Source organism: Pipistrellus hanaki, assembly GCF_964339955.1.
Source record: "Pipistrellus hanaki genome assembly, chromosome: 15".
NCBI classification, from domain to species: domain Eukaryota; kingdom Metazoa; phylum Chordata; class Mammalia; order Chiroptera; family Vespertilionidae; genus Pipistrellus; species Pipistrellus hanaki.
The window spans coordinates 4,144,934-4,162,280 of NC_140517.1; the positions used below are offsets into that span (position 1 = coordinate 4,144,934).

Consider the following 17,347-nt stretch of genomic DNA (forward strand, 5'->3'; position numbering starts at 1 on the left):
GTTGATCAGCCTGATCCCCTTTGAAAAGGAGAAGTGAAGCCAAATGCCCTTTAATACTGTTTATTAGCGGAGTAATATAATACACTCTGACAAGCTGAACAGTTGTAGCGGGCGGCTGTTAGAGCCTCGGCAGGGCTGTTTGGAATGAAAACAGGGGTGAGAGACAGCTCTATGACGGCGCTTTAAGAGCAGCTCAGCCATCAGCCCTCTCCTAGCCGAGCGCTTTCATCCCGTTAACTCACGGGGGGAATCCCTCCGGGTCCCCAGCCGCCGGCCCCCGCAGCTCATTAGGGCCCCACGTCCAACTTTCCTCGCGGTAACACCCAACGCGTTTATGCCTAACACGTAATTAAACTTAAAACAAGCAGGGGCTTTCTATTCCCCGACAGCCCCGCTGTTTTTAAACTGACAAAAGGCACGAACTTATGTGGGATTATTTGGAAATCGCCATACATCTCAGCCACTTAAGGCGAGACGTTTGCCCAAACCGTCCGCCCCTGCCTGCAATTAGAGATCTAAATACTTGGGTAACGGGTTCCTGCTGGGAATTAGGACTCGCGGATCTCTTACCGGCCAGTAATGCGGCGAGACTCGCTGTCCGATGAGGTGTCTCATTGAAATGTCCCAGGCCGTTTCGCCTGTCACAGCTGTCGCCTCGGCCGCTCGCACTCACAGGGCGCAGCTTTCATTACGAAAATAGAAATTTGTGTCCTAAGTGCTGTTACATTACTGATGCTAAATATTTAATTCCCCGGGGCTCCAATTATGGCGGAGCGCTGGCAACGCCGGCTCTGCTCTTTAATAACAACTGTAAAAGCAATCGGAGCGGTTTTCAATTAACTAAACACACAGCCGGCGCGTAACCTCTTGTCGGCCTGCCCTCCAGGACCCGGGCTAATTGGTGTGGAATAAAATGTTTGGAAAATTAACGGATATTCCGGCCTGCAAGCCGCTCATGCCGCGGAGTTACGGTTTGCGGAGTGAAGTTTGTCTCCTGCCCGTTCTCCTCGGCGGAGAGCTTGCAGAGTTGAGAAGGTACCTGTGTTGTGTGCACTTGACGTTGCATCTAATGAGTGCAGAGCTGAGGGCGGTTTCTCCAAACACCAGTCGGCATCAATGATCCCCTCTGTTGTTCACAGATAAATGCAACGGATTTCAACAGGAGGGGCCTGCGGTTTCTCTCGTTATGCGTGCGCACCGGGTCAGCTTATATGTGTCCAGTGGCCGTAAGAGCTCCTATCGTTGATTGCGTTCACATAAAAAGCTCACTGTTGCATTTTTATTTTATTTTATTTTATTGATTTTTTTTACAAAGAGGAAAGGATAGGGATAGAGAGTTAGAAGCATCGATGAGAGAGAATCATCGATCAGCTGCCTCTTGCACCACCCCTACTTGGGATGTGCCTGCAACCAAGGTACATGCATGCCCTTGACCGGAATCGAACCTGGGACCCCTCAGTCCGCAAGTCGGTGCTCTCTCCACTGAGCCAAACCGGTCTCAGCACACCGTTGCATTTTTAGATTTCTTTCAGCAACAGAGAGTTGCAAACATCTGAGAAAGGCCCTCCTCTGGACGCGCCATGCTGCAGGCTCTGCCTCGACCAGCCTCGAGCGCAGAACGAGGTCATAAACAGGCTCTAAATGGGCCTCCCCCTTAAAGAGGACGGCGAGGGAGAATCCCGAGAGCAGATGCCGCTTTGCCCGCGTTCTAACGTGAACTTTTTCCTGAAGGGCAGTGCAGTCTGCTAAGAGAGACCATCTCCTCGTGGAGGAGCGTCTCCGACAGGTGCTGTGCGGCGCGATGGGCCCTAATCTGAACGCCTCCTCGGCAGCTGTCCGCCTGGCGGAGATGATCCGCTCAACAGGTTTCCTGACTTGGGAATCTCCGCAGAGGCGGCGGCTCAGGGAGTAAGACACAGGAAGTGAAACGAATCTCTCTGGGAGAGAGGGCAGCAGGAACAGGGAAAATGGATCTCCACACCAACTTCCAGGATTTAAGCTTTTAGTGTTTCTCAGGTTCTCGTAACATCTCTGAGAAATGACTTCTAATGAGGGGATTAACTTGGCAGTGCGAGGCTGTTAATATAAGTAAATGAGCCTACACTTCTGACTTTTAAAAACCAAACTGGCTACTGAGAACATTGTAGGATTTGGGGGCAGGTTGACTTCTCAAGAAGCAATCTCCACTCCATCAGCAAATACACACACACACACACACACACACACGAATCAAAATATAGAAATATAAGTTTAAGACTTATTTAAACCTCGCTCTACATGGAATGGAAATCTTAATAGACTTTCAAAATCATTGGCTTAATATAACCTTATCAATAAAAATATTGACCCAAAAAGCCATAAAGTGGGTATAAGAAATATTAAATCCAGTTTGCAAATTATTTTTGCCAAAGACTATTTTTCCCCCAGCCCAAAGGACAGTTATATTCTAAAATCTAAAAGTAAAAGTAAAGGAAACCTATGCTTTGGATACATAATAAATTATGAATCATAATTTATTCCAAAACAATGGGTTTACTGTTGTGAGTATGCAAAACACAGAGTTTATTCTTGCTTTCTTATTTATTAACTACAGGCCTGGTGCACAGATTTGTGCACCAGTGGGGTCCCTCGGCCTGCCCTGCACCCTCTCGCAACCCAAGACCCCTCAGGGGATGTCGGACTGCTGGTTTCCGCCAGGCGGAGGGAGGTAGCAGTGCACGAAGTGGCAGAAGGCCAGGCAGGAGCCTGAGCCACTCCTGCTCGTTCCTGGCCCACTGGAGCCTGGCCCACAGGGAGCCTGGCTTCTGGCTGAGCAGCGCTCCCACTGTGGGGGCGCACTGGCCACCAGGGGGCAGCTCCTGTAGTGAGTGTCTTCCCCCGGTGGTCAGTGCGCGTCATAGCGACCAGTTGACCGGTTGACCAATCATAAAAGTCGCTTAGGCTTTTAGATAGATAGATAGATAGATAGATAGATAGATAGATAGATAGATAGATTATTGTATTATTTTCCATGTGAAAAATAGGAGGCCTACTTTTGCCCCACTCTGTATTCTATAAGCTCTGTTTCCTAGTCTCCAAGTCCACAGAAGCATAAAAGCAGCGATTTGAAGGGGCAGAGAGAGGACTACAGCTGGAGCCAGTGAGAATATAAATGACAGCTACTGAAGAAACAGAACTATTTATTTTAAGAAATGGCAATGAAAATTCAAAAACTAAAACAAAAGATCTAAGTCCATAGTGAGAGCTGAGTTATAGAGTCAATTCTTACCGGTGACTGTGAGTTATTATCAAAGTTCTGTGAGATGCCCATTATTTTCCAGATAAAAGCTAACGTTATGATACAGTTTAAATAGGCTTCCATCACAAATTGTCAATGTTATTCTAAAAACTTGGCCATCCTGAATAACCCACTCCCTGAGGGTTCCAGATTATTGTGGTTTTTACTGCAGTTGGATAGTTTTATGGTTAATGCACTGTGGTATCCATAAATACAGCTTAGCCTATGCGTCTCCACTGGAAATATGTGTCATAAAACGACAAGTACATTCGATCGATGACCAAACCCATAGTCAGTAATTCAAGTATAAAAGTACATGACATTAGGATAAACTAAAACGAGTCCTCTTCAAAATTATGATACATTTCCTCAAAATACACCTTCGGAATAAAAAGCTAAGTGCCCAACGGCAAACGGTGAGAAAAGCGGTGCAAAACTGATGGCTTAAACCCTTTTTGATAAAATCTAAATAATTATAGGAAAGAAAACCTAGTTTATGCATCTGTGTGATGATCAAGTAATATTCTATCCTATTCTTATTTGATCTTATATCATAAAGACATAGTAGGTGCTCAACAAATTGCTGTTGAACTGAATACAACATATAAGTGGTTTGGAAGCCAGTGAAATAGAGGATGGAAGATATCAGGAAGAACACCAGCTTTTCCGGGTGTGTCTGTGTGTGTGTGTGTGTGTGTGTGTCTGTGTGTCTGTGTGTGTATATGTGTGTGTGTGTGTGTGTGTGTGTGTGTGGCGGGGGAGAGGGGGGTGTGGGGGGGTTAGACATGTAAAACATAAGGAAGGGGAAAGAGAAGAGTGTGACATTTTAAAGAGCAGCACTCCACTGATGGCTACAAAGCTCAGGTCAACTTGGCAGCATCTGGGGCACAGCAGCTGGGTGGCCCGTGTCCAGTTCTGGTCAGCTCCCAGAGGAGGAGATGGCGGCTGACCTGAAGACACTCAGCACAGCACCAGGAGATGGCAAGGACAGGGCAGAGTCCCGCCTCACACTTCCCCGGGCACTGGCCTCACTACCAGGGGAGGCTGACAAGAGACTCCCCGATGCGTGGCTTTGGAGGACAGGGCAGCAGGGGGAGCTCCGAGGAGCCCTTGGGGCGGAGGGAGGTGACAAGGTCTTCATGCATTATCAGCAAGCCTGCTTCGCTTTCCCTGTGCCCATGAGGTCGGCGTCTTAGTAACCCCGCGTTTTAGATGTTCACGTACATGGTTATCCGGTTTGGGCATTTTAGACTCAAAGTTTGGCTTCAATCTCTATTGGCCTAACACAGTGGTCGGCAAACTCATTCGTCCACAGAGCCAAGTATCAACAGGACAACAATTGACATTTCTTTGGAGAGCCACATTTTTTAAACGTAAACTTCTTCTAACGCCACTTCTTCAACATAGACTCGCCCAGGCCGTGGTGTTTTGTGGAAGAGCCACACTCCAGGGGCCAAAGAACCTCATGTGGCTCGTGAGTTGCAGTTTGCCGACCACGGGCCTAATGTATGCATGGCTATGCTTTCCATCACTCTATTAACTCAGAGGTATTAGCAGCCTTTGCTGTCCCCCCTCCCCACAGGCGGCGAACTGTAGACGGTGTACCAGACCAGGGACACGCATCCTCCGGGTCTCCATCCTGGCCCCGTTTATGAGAAGCCTAACCCCACGCCCCACGTCCAGACTCTCAGAGCCACGGAGACACGGGCAGACCCTGCTGAAATCACAGTCTCCATGCGAGGTCTTAGTCCTCCCTGCCCGTCTCCGAGGAGCGGGGCTGGGTATGGTTTACAAAGGCCTACACCCCCCTGCGCCGTGTGGGGTGCAGGCGGGCACCGCTCACCCCACCTTTCACGGCTCACTCATTGTCTGTGCTACCTTAGAGGGAAAACCCAGGGATTTAGGGATTCTAGAGGTAAACTTAGCAAGGCCTCCGAAAGGCTGTTTGGAGATAGGCAGAAGGGAGACCTTCTCTCTCCTGTGAGCTGGGTTTGGCAAACGACGGCCCATGGGCTGAATCCAGCCTGCGGCCTGTCCGTCAATGTTTCCCTAACGCTTTCCTAAGGATGTCACTGGGACACGGCCCCGCCCACGTGTCTGTGGCGGCTTCTGAGTCAGGATGACATCGTCTGGCCCACAGAGCCGAGAACCCTCACTCCGGGGCCCTGTAAGGAAGACGCTCGCCAAGCCCTGCTTTTGAGGGCCTCTCTGGGCTGGATGGGGACCCCGGGAATCTGCCTCTCACCTCCGAGCTGCCTGCCCTGACCCCGAGCCGTCCCCCCCATCCTGAGCTGGCCAGGTGCCAGGGGGCGGGGCAATGACTCCTGCCCGCAGGCCAGAAACACGCCCTCCTCCTCCTCCTCCTCCCAGCTGGGAGACACCCAGTGAGGACACAGGGCGGTGGGACGATTGGGGAGGGTATGAGTGTAGGCTGACAGAGCCTCTGGACCTGGCGCCTCGCCTGTGCCTTCAATGTCAAGTACAGGAAAGCCGCCAGGAAGACGATGTTAAGTGTGTGTGTGGGGGGGAGGCGGGGTTCACCAGGAAAGGGTGAGGGGAGGGGAGACCTTCCAAACAGGAGAGGCAGGAGACACCCAGGCAGTGTGGAGGTGGCACCCTGTGCCATGGTCTCTAGTTAAACCAGCTGCTGAGGGAAGGCCCACGCCGGCCTGCGGGGCAGCAGGAATGGCGCTGGAGGAGTCCTCCACCAGGTGTGAGTGGCCCCGAAAATGGCGCCGAGAAGCTGAGAAGCGTTAGGCAGAAGGGTGTCGCTCAGGGGTTGGAACAGGGTGTGATCAGATCAGATCTCTGTTTGAGGAAGACGGCTCTGACAGCGGGGACCGGGTGGATGGGGTGCGGAGGTCCATGCAATCCCACCTGCTGCTCTGCCTGCCCACCACGTCTGCTCGGAGCACCCCTAGTCACGCTTCCCTGCGCACACCAGGCAGTCTGACCTTCTCTCCTGGGAGAACTCACTGCCGGTCTCAGAAAGAAAATCACAAAAATGGTGTCGCTCCCTCCCCAAACGATCATTTAAAAATATATATATCTCATTGATTTTTTACAGAGAGGAAGGGAGAAGGATAGAGAGTTAGAAACTTCGATGAGAGAGAAACATCGATCAGTTTTCTCCTGCACACCCCTACTGGGGATGTGCCCACAACCAAAGTACATGCCCTTGACCAGAATCGAACCTACGACCCTTTGTCCCCAGGCCAACGCCCTATTCTATTCACTGAGCCAAACTGGTTAGGGCCCAAATAATCCTTTCTTGACTGCCGCCTAGGCCCCACTTCCCTATCCATCCTCAGTGATTTTGTTTCCAAATTCCAAACTCTGTGGGCCAATCATTTGGTAAAGTACAAACTCATGTACCTGGATATCACAGAAACGTAAAACTGCTATTTGAGTTTCCAAATGCTTTCTCTTATTTGGGGTATTAATCTTGTCAGGAGCTGATTTAAAAAACAAAACAAACCGGTTTGTGGACTTCCAGTTTCCGGTCTGACAGGTAAGGAGCTGGGAAGTCAGTCCCCACTGCCCCACCCGAGCAGCTGGTAGAAAGGTGAGCAAACTGAAAAACCAGCAAATGGGTTTAGATCCGGAAGAGGCGGCCACAGGGCAAACGGCCGTCTCCCAGGAGGAGAGCCCGAGAGGAGAGGAGCGAGAAGCACAGGCTGCCGCTCGGGAGCCAGCGCCCAGGAGAACACAGGCTGTGACAGGAATTGCTGGAGGCTCCGTGTGGACAGCTCGGAGAGTGAAATACTCCAGGGGATGCAGTCCTCGGGGGTCCCCACACTCTGAGTTTCCCCCCCAAGGAGTTCAGCCAGCTTCTCGCAGTGAAGAGCAGAGAAAAACTCCCCTGAGCATCAGGTAGGAGGAGAGGAAAAGGGGCCAGAGCATTCTGCCCTTCTCTGCAAGAGGCACCCTCAGGAGAAACCATTTGAACAGCATCTACCCTGCGGGGTTTTATCGAACCTGTGACCTGGGAGAGAGAAGCGTCCCCTCCTAGCTGGCCCCAGCCTTCCACACAGAGAAGGGGCTCAGACACCTCCAGCGCTCCTCCCGCCCCTCCGTCAGCCACCCTGTCCCACTGGAGCGGGGCGGCGGTGACAGAGAAGCACTTCTGAAGCTCAGGCAAGAGGCCCAGGCTCACCAGAAGTCAGAGGCCCAATCCAAAGGCTAGTGCATGCCTCCCACCCACCAGGCCTTAGCACCACATAACTAAAGGCCTGCTTACCACAGTTCCTTTCGCACGGTACATCATTATCTGGCTACCAAGAAAAAACTGGAAGACATACGAAGAGGCAAAAAAAACAGAGTCTGAAGAGTCAGAGCAAGATTCAGAACCAGACTCGGATACGACAAGGATGTTGGAATTCTCAGACCAGAAATTTAAAACACATATGATTCCAGGATAAGAACTCTAACAGATAAAGTAGATAGCATGTAGTAACAGATGGGTACTGTAAGTGGAGAGAGAGAGAGAGAGAGAGAAATTCTAAGAAAAAATAAACAAAGAAATGCTAGAGATCAAAAACACTGTGACAGAAATTAAGGATGCCTTTGATGGGCTTATTAGTAAACTAGACACTTGCTGAGCAAATAATCTCTGAGCTTGGAAATATCTCAGTAGAAACCTCTGACACAGAAAGGATTTAAAAAAAAAAGACGTAGGGGGTGGAGAGGAGAAGACCAGAATATCTAAGAACTGTGGGATAAGTACAAAAATTTCACATATGCATAATGAGAACACCAAAAGTAGAAGAAAGAAACTAGAAGAAATACTTGAAACAAGAAGGACAGAGAATTTCCTCAAATTAATGTCAGATACAGAACCACAGATCCAGGAAACTGAGAACAATAAGAAGGGCAAAAAAAAAAAAAAAGCACAAAAACTAACGTAGGCATATGATATTTAAATTGTAGGACAGCAGAGATGTTAAAAAATCCTGAAAGAAACCAGAGGAATCCAGATAAAAATTACATCTGACTTCTTAGAATCATGCAAGAAGAATGGAATGAAATATTTGAGTTGAAAGAGAAAAACTTACCAATCTAGAATTCTATACCCTAAAATTTTACCCTTTAAAAATTAAGGAGAAATAAAAACTTTCTTAGAAAAACAAAAATTGAAATACCTGTCTTGCAAAAAATGTTAAAAGTTCTTTAGATAAAATAGAAATTATATAATTCAGAAACTCATTTTTTACATTTAGAAAGCATGAGCATTTATTTCATAAAAAAATAAATGAAGGCTTATGTGATAAACCCACTCACAGTGGGGGATTCTAACACCTCTCTAAACTGATAAAAAAGAAACAAAGAAATAAGTAATCATCTGTATTGAATATCTGAACAACAAAGTCTATATGATCCAACAATCTATCATGCTTCTGGGTATATTACCCAAGTGTGTTGAAAACTTTTGCCCATAAAAAAAACCTGTTTATAGCAGCTTTATTGATAACGAGAGGCCCGATGCACAAAATTCGTGCCTGGGGCTCGCTCAGCCCTTGCAGCCGTGGTGGCTTGCCTTGGCCCTCACAGCAGTGGCTTCGTCCGGAAGGTCATCCAGAAGGACATCCGGAAGGTCGTTTGGCTGTCTTATCTAATCAGCATATCACGCTTTTATTATTATTATAGGTTGCCAAGACATGGAAGCAACCAAGATTTGGGTCATGAGGCGAACGGATAAATTGTGGTGCATCCAAACCATGGGACGATATTTCGCCTTAAAAAAGAAATAGACTATCAAGCTATGACGAGACCTGGAGGAACTTTGAATGCATATTACTAAGTGAACGGCTCTAATCTGAACAGGGTACCATCTGTGTGATTCCAGTTATATGGCATTCTAGAAACGGCACAACGATGGAGAAAGAAAAAAGTACTACTGGTTGCCAACGGTTTGTGGGGAAGATGACCGGGCAGAAAATATAGGATTTTTAAAGCAGAACTGTTCTTTATACTGTAATGCTGGATACATGTCATTATACATTTGTCCAAGCTCAACCCAGAACTGCTTCAAAAATAAAGACTGTTTTTTAAAAGTCTGTGGCCTGTCCCAGTGCATGGACCACGCTTATTGCTACACTGTGGACTGTGGCCTTTTAGGTACCAAGACTTGGATTCCTCCACCTTGTATACCCAAGTATCTCTTGCGAGCAGGCCAAGGTGTGTGATTTGGGAGGTTTTAGAAGGCAGAACTGACCCAGACTGTGAGAAGCTCTGAGAGTAACACTGACCCAATTTGGTAACTAGGGCAACAGTGTTGCCATGCGCCAAGACCAATGTTGTGGAGGGCAAAAGAAAGAAGGAGGCGCAGAGCAGATAAAGGAGGGTGATCAGTAGGCATGCATACATGGTAATGAGTAAACGGAACATTCTGTGGGTTACAATTCAGTTCTGAGATTAACACACATTAATTTGCTCCTTGTACCCCCATATTCAGTGTCAACACGTTTACATGACATGGAGAGATGACAGCAGACATTTACACCAAGTGGCCAGATTATGATGATCTCTCAACGCATAATAATCTGGCCACTCAGTGTATATCCTATACAATAAAAGGCTAATATGCAAATTGTCCCCTTAACCAGGAGTTCGACCAGCAGGCAGGCCGGCCAACAGCCCATGTCACTTCCTCCTGGCCAGGCTGGCCGGACTCCACCCATGAATGAATTTATGCACTGGGCCTCTAATATATATATATATATACACACACACTGAGTGGCCAGATTATTATGCATTCAGAGATCATAATAATCTGGCCACTCAGTGTATTTCTGCATAAAATATTAGAATAAAATATTAGAATAAAACATTAGAATAAAACATGACTAAGAACAGAGTTGTGATACAAGTATCTGCAAATTGAATTTCCAGACTTGGGGACACGCACCTTCAAGTTGGCAGCATGTGCTTTGGAGTAAAAAGATCCTCGTTATCACGTACTAGCAAGTCATTTCATCTTCCTGGGACTCAGCGTCTTCCTGCGGAAAAGCAAGTCTTCCCCAGCTTCCACAGCCCGCAGGCGGACACGGCCTGCTATTTTTATGCGTTGAGTCTAAAAGGTATTTTGAATAGGAAGGCTCCTGGAAAAAAATAATAAAACAGACTACTAATGTGTCTGCCACTGACACTGTAGTGTATTCATCCAGAAAGTTTAAAGATGACAAGTGGGTTAAGAAAATCTAGGAGTAAGTTGTTCTAAGGACATTTTGTGGAGAAAATATATATAAACAATTATAGACAAAATTATAAAGTGCCTGGCATCTTAAAAGAATATACAGAGAGTACAGCAATCACGGCAGAGTCAGGAAGTCTAGGGGTAACCAACCTATGATTTGCAATATTTGCAAAAAATTTTTTTTAAACTGTCTAAAATTGCACTGTTTTTTTTTTCTTTCTTTCTTTCTTTTTTTTTTTTTTTTTTTAACTGCTAGATAAACAGTACTACAGGCTGATTCCACAGTGCTAGGCCATTATATTTACTCAGAACTTCTAAGCTGCCAACCTAATGTAGCTCTTTCACAAAACACAATTCACTTAGCCTCCACAGTGGCAATGCCATAGAGTTGGAGATTCTGGGATCAATATTATGACATAAAAAATCCTGAGTTATCTTGATTATGCTGTCTTTATTACCAGTGTGATCGCTCTAAGATTCATCTGCATTTAAAGAAACTATAATGGATCCTGTCTCTTTCTTTTTCCAAATTCCCAAGCAAAAGGGGCCTCTATCATATTATATTGTAGCTTCCTATTTTAGCCACCTAAAATTAGATGCATATTTTAAAAAGGCTCTTAGCTCTCTTGCTACCTTGAGAAGTTAAAAAAAAATACTTGTTCTTTCTTAGGATGCTCAAAATAGTTTTCAGGAAGGCCAGCAGGTCTATCTCTGATCTTACAAATGTATGCTTTGTGCAACTTTTAATCTCTCTGTCGTCTTGCAGTTTTAACTTTGGAGTTCTTCAAACAAACTCCAAGTCCTAATGTTATTTTAAGCTGACAATAAACTAAAATTTTATAAAGTATTATACTCATACAGATTATGCATTTAAGATACTAGAGAAGTACAAAATACACTTGCTATTAAATATAAAAAGAGGAAGATCATATTTTGTTTCACACATACGACCAGATCGAGCCTCATAACCTAAAGGCCAAGCTCCACTTTTAGGAGAAAGAGCATCCATTGTTTTTGTTTTTTTCACTCAAACCTATATACCTAAATTCAAATATTACTCTTCCAAAAAAAAGAAAAAGCTTGCCAAAAAACAATCAGCCTCATTTCTGGAGAGTTCTCTAGCATATCGGAACTGTTAAATATGCCCTAATCAGTGACCTATCCCTTTGATGTCTCAGGAATTCCTAGCCAGACCAGATTGCACCCACCTCTAACAAGCACCCCCTCAAGCTCACGTCCTTCTTCCTACCTCAAGTCCTCCGTATCCTCCATATCACATACCAGCATACGCTCTTCATGGGAAAGTGGGAGAAGGGGACAAGGGGTCTCTGTGTTATTTAATACAGCTGCATGTGAAATCTATAATTAGCTCACACTAAAGCGTTTAATTAAAAATAACAGTCTATACTAATAAAAGAGAAATATGCAAATTAACCGTATCTCCATGGTGGGCCCCCCCCACGAGCCAATCGGGAGTGGGTATGCAAATTAACTTGAAAAGGCAAGCCTGCCGCTTTCTGAGAGGCCTGCTTCAGCAGGAGCGGGTCCCCAGACTCCCCTGAATTCTGAAGTTTCTCCATTTCTATAAAGCAAAAACGGTGTTGGTCTCTATCTCAGTTTCTTTTTCCTCTCCCCGTACCCACTGCCCGAGGGAAGACCTCTGAGGACTGTGCTAAGAGGACAGTGGGGGGAGGGGGGGGGGACTGCTCCTTTACCCGCCTGGAAAGGCTCAGTAATCGGGGCTTCAATAGCTGCGTAAGGATAAATGACTGCCGGCATAGAGAGAGTCCTTGTGTCTATTCTATCTCTTAACAGGTCCTTCTTAAGGGCAAGGATTTTTTATTATTATTATTTTATGTCATTTATGTCACTGTGGTCCTTACCATAATGGGCTAAAGATGAAATAATATTTGGAAGCACTGAAAGCTGGGGGTCCCCTGAGCCCAGTGCCTCACTCAAACAAGTTAAAGATTTATAATATTGTCTTGTATTAGAAGGATCACTATAACCAGTTAACCACAGCCGAGGTTTATTTTTTAAAAACGGAGCTGCCTCTTCCAGGAAGAGTTCTGAAGACAATCTATACGGTGAGAAATCAGAGTAAAATTATCCTTGCATATCCTTTCAGTGGGTCTCCCCAAAAATAGAGCACACATGATTTTGTACCCAGCTCACTATGTCTCCGTAGGTATAATGTAACAGTGTAATTTCCACCAGGATTTGGAACAGAGCTGTTCCTTCCATTAAACCTCCTGTAAAGTAGTCGTATTTTTAGGGGCTGTGCACTAGGAAGAAAATGATTTATTTCTTTTTCCTACTAAGTGCATATAGTGGAGTCAAGTGAGCATTAAATGCAACAGCACTGAACACAATCTTTATTAATTAAAAATAATTAATTAATTCTACAAATAAAAAACTGCAGGAAAGATGACAGCGACAAAAGCTGTCCATCAATTCAGAGGCTATTAGAACACATCCTTGAATGTCAAGTCTTTATTAACACTGGGGGAATTTCCCCCAAATTTCTCCAGGTGTCTCATCATCTTTGCAACATCTTTTCTATAGTATATGTCTACTTTTATTTCCCTTACGTAGGAATTATTTACCTCCAAGAAAAAAAATAATGTTTAAAGAAGTACTTTTATCAAAAATCAGGAAAAACATCTACGTTGTGAAAAACTGGTTTTTTTAATATATATATATATGGCTACACGTTATTTATGATAGTCTGCATGTTTTAAAATCCTAGACAAATCCAGTTACAGCAAAAACACTGCAAAAATGTGGATGCCCTCCGTCCTCCCTTCCACAAACAAGACATCAATTCTAGTCTCAAAAAAAACACACAAAACACTGTGCAATTATATGAACCACAATCGCACTCCCGGGCATTCATCCCAGAAAAATGAAAACTTACGTTCACACACAAAAAAAACCTACACACAAATGTTTATAGCGGTTTTATTTATCATAGTTAAAAACTGGGAACAAGCCTGTCCCGACTGGTGAGTGGTTAAACCAACCCTGGGCCGGCCATGCCATGGGATCCTGCCCAAACGCAAAAGACAAACGACTGATATCTGCGAGCGGGATCTCGAGAAAGGCCAATCGCAGAAGATTACTTACTATGTGATGCCATTTATGTGATATTCCGGAAAAGAGAGAATTATAGAACCGGAGCACAGACTAGCTGTAGCTAGGGTGAGGCAGAGGGGTGGAAAGGGAGTGAGTCTGGATGTCCGGGGGATCTGAGGAATGTTTGTGGCAATGGAGATTTCTACACGGGGTCAAGGTCCAGGCTGTTATATTGACTATCTATTGTACGATGTTACTATTGGGGAAACCGGGAAAAGGGGACAAGGGATCTCTCCGTTACTTAATACAGCTGCTTGTGAAATCTATAATTAGCTCACACTACAGAGTTTAATTAAAAATAAAAATCAACACTAATAAAAGGGAAATATGCAAATTGACCATAGCTCTGTGACACCCACCATCCAATCAGGAGTGAGCATGCAAATTAACTCAACAAAGATGGCAGGTTAATTTGCATATGCAGGCAGGAGCAGCCAGGCGGGGGCAGGATGCCTGCTATGAAGGGGAGAGTGGGGGGCGGCACTCCAGGCTAATCAGAGAAGACTGAAGACTCCTGCCAGAGTGTAGATGGAAGGCTCTGACCAGAGCAAAAGCCTGGGTCCAAGGTGCCACAGGAAAACTGGTGCCAGCAGCCAGGGGAAGGAAGGCCTATTCAGGAATCTTCATACAATGGGCCTCTAGTAAAATATAAATATTCTAGCCTAGTAAACTGGCTGCCATATTGCAATCTGAGCTTAAGAAGCCATCACATAGCACTTTGATTCTTATAGGGTTGTCGAACTCAATCAGAGAAGGGGCCAAAATCTAAAATCCAGCCTAAATCGCGGGCCGAATGGTTTACTGAACAGTCATAAACTGACAATGTCATAAACTGACAGCGGAGTGCAGTGATGACAGCGCAGTGCGGGCCACATTGCAAGGCCTGGCGGGCTGGATTTGGCCCGCGGGCCTTGTGTTTGACATATGTGCTTTATAACAACCAGAGAGGTGGATGAAATACCAACGTGATGGCTCACAACGGTGCAACACACGGCAGTGTGCACACGTGGCCCCAGCCTCTGCGCACCTCCCCAGGTCCCTGGCTGAGGGCGGCCTCCGGCCAGCCACACCCCTTCATGGTGCTCCCCGGCCTGCCGGCCACAGGGGGGTCTCCCTGCTCTCCAGAGCCACCGCCGAGGCCACAAGCAGGAACTCCCCGATGGCCAGGCGCCTCCTCAGGATACAGCCTCCCCTGACGTAAGGATCTGGGGAAGCTGGATGGCACCCTTCTTTACATAAATCAAATATCTAAACACGTCCCACATGCTCTGCCAGTAGAGGCAACTGTTTCTTGTATGTGAGCTGAGCTAATAGATTTGTTGAGGAGAAAGTGTTTTATTCCAGAGGCACTGAATATAGAGAATTAATATATATATATATATATATATATATATATATATATATATATATATATATATATATATATCTGTTAAGTCTTTTTCCTCCCCCGATATAACACAGTCACATTAAACAGCCATCGTAACCCTTCTCTAATGACGCTGGATTGCCGGGAGAGTTTCCGTGATAAAGAAGGAAGGGGGTTGCCTGGAGACCACTCTTTCAGGTGTAAACATTCATGCCACGCGATAAAGACATTTTAGAAAAGAAAAGTCAACATATAAAATTGATTTTTTTTTTCCTCTATATTTCGGTTAAAACAAAGTGTTTGGTAATACTCTAACACTAGGCATTTAAAATTGATGATCAAGAGGCACCTGATCTTCTGAATGACAACTGAGAATTGTAATTGGAAAAATACTGTCGTCTATAAATAGGAACCTCCAAAGCGTATTTAAACCACTCGAGCACTTGATTCTTCCGCGGCCTGTGCATCCACAGGGCACCGAGCACAGGAAATTTCAGACCGACCACGGGATCTCCGAGAGAGAGTAATCCGTTCAGTTGTCATGATCACTGTCACCATCAATCCCTGAGATCTTACACTTCACAACTGCACTCGACTCTGCGCTGCTGCCCTATGCTTAGGAGAAGATAAATCAGGAATCAATTATGCACACTAATTAAAAATGCTACCTTAGGAGGCATTTTAATAACTCAGAGCCACGAGTGAGTTTTTCCCCGAACTGCTTGCTTTAAAACATATTTGACAACACATTAGCCGGGATGCGCTGAGCATTTGCAAACACTTTATAGTCTACATAAACTATCAAATTGCCCCTCTCCCCCAAAATAGTAGTAGCATAATTCTGCAACTAGCTTAAGCCACGTGGAAAATAAAATTATATGCTAATTTGTTCTATATTAATTTATCATACAAGGTCTGACCAAACATGGCAAAATGAATTCTGGGAAAAATTAATGAAGTAGATTGGTATGTACCGTAGCAAAGTAAACTGTTTATCTTAAGAGGTACAAATACAAGGAATATTTTACAAACGGGCATTTTCTTCTTTTCAAAAAGTAAATGTTTTCACCAACCCGAGGCAATGACTTGCACGATTTGAAAACACTTTATACAGTTGTACCTTAAAGGAGAGCAACAAAGGCAGATTCTTTGTCTCTGAGGGGAGGAAGGAAATGGAGAATGGCAGAGTACCCAAGGCAGTTCTACACATGTGCTTTAACACGAACACGCAGGTTGGAACTAAATGACGGAGTGAAGACGTACTGACTATGGCACAGTTATTATTTTACTCCAAAATGAACCAGACAACAATATAGATGCTTTCCGTGGCATATATTTACCTGGTGAAACTATGCTTTCTTTAAAATACTTTTTCTCCTAGAAGCATAAGCTATACCTATGCCTTATTCACAGGTAAGTTCTGTGGATGCTATTATCGACTTAGAAAACTATAAACCAAATGAACGGTTGAAGAATTTGGACTGCGGTTTTAAATATGATGGTGGTACATCCCTCAGATTTCTATTTTCAGAGGTTCTCGTGGAGAAACACAGAAAGAATCTGGGGGCGGGTGATGGAGAAATGAAATCTCACAGCGTTTTAAACTACGGAGCTGGTATTTTATAAAGCATCTAGTTGACCGCAGGACGCAACTAAGACAAGTGACAGATCATCTGTGTCCTATCCTTAGGCAAATACTTGGGGTCGAGGAGGGGGAATTAAATGATAAATTTTTGTTCTAGAGCCGATGCCTTTTTTCATTAAAAGACATGTTTATACTTTTCATTTTACTGCTGCGCTGCCGATGCCGATGGCATGGGAGGGCTAGCGCTCACGGAGAGAAACCTGCGTGTTCTCGGAGCCTAACTCCTTTTGATTTCTAAGCGGACCCTACCTACTGCTTTTAATGAGACGTTAGTGTTATTGGTTGTCATCAACTATGCGAGGTTCCCGTGAAATATCAGTCTGACGTCCTGTTCCAATAGTTACTTTTCTGCCGGGCACCGCCAGCATTGTCTGCCCTATTTTCTCCTTCCCCAGTTAGATGGGGAGATGCTTATTCAGGCATAAAACCTTCAGGCTCCTGATGGGCCATAAAATAAAGCTAAGCACTCCTCCGCCATCATTCCTGCTTGAAGGGCCTCCTTATTGAGATCTTAATCCATAAAAAAAAGGTGGGAATTACCTTGGAGGAAGCGGGGAGAAGGAGGACAAAAAATGAAAACACGCCCGGGTGCCCGGCATCGCGGGCCCTGAGTGAATTAATCTTCATTCCCGCTGAAAGCAATCCGATGTCCGGGGACCGGGAATTATTCCGCCGTAAAATATGGCACATTAAATGCGACAATAACCCATTAGGAACGTCTGCAGATAA

General features: G+C 45.2%; 1 long non-coding RNA gene across 2 annotated transcripts in view; it reads right to left on the minus strand.

Moving 5' to 3' along the window:
- LOC311610254 overlaps positions 1-17,347 on the minus strand; it is a 39,169-nt gene that overhangs the window by 12,646 nt on the left and 9,176 nt on the right. Inside the window, exons 3-4 of one of the 2 annotated variants that reach the window (XR_014792929.1) lie at positions 15,417-15,583; positions 10,185-10,377 (exon numbers count right to left, since the gene is read on the minus strand). This is a non-coding gene — a long non-coding RNA (uncharacterized lncRNA). Of the gene's footprint in view, positions 1-10,184; positions 10,378-15,416; positions 15,589-17,347 lie in introns of both variants that reach the window. The other variant, XR_014792930.1, reaches the window with a different exon arrangement.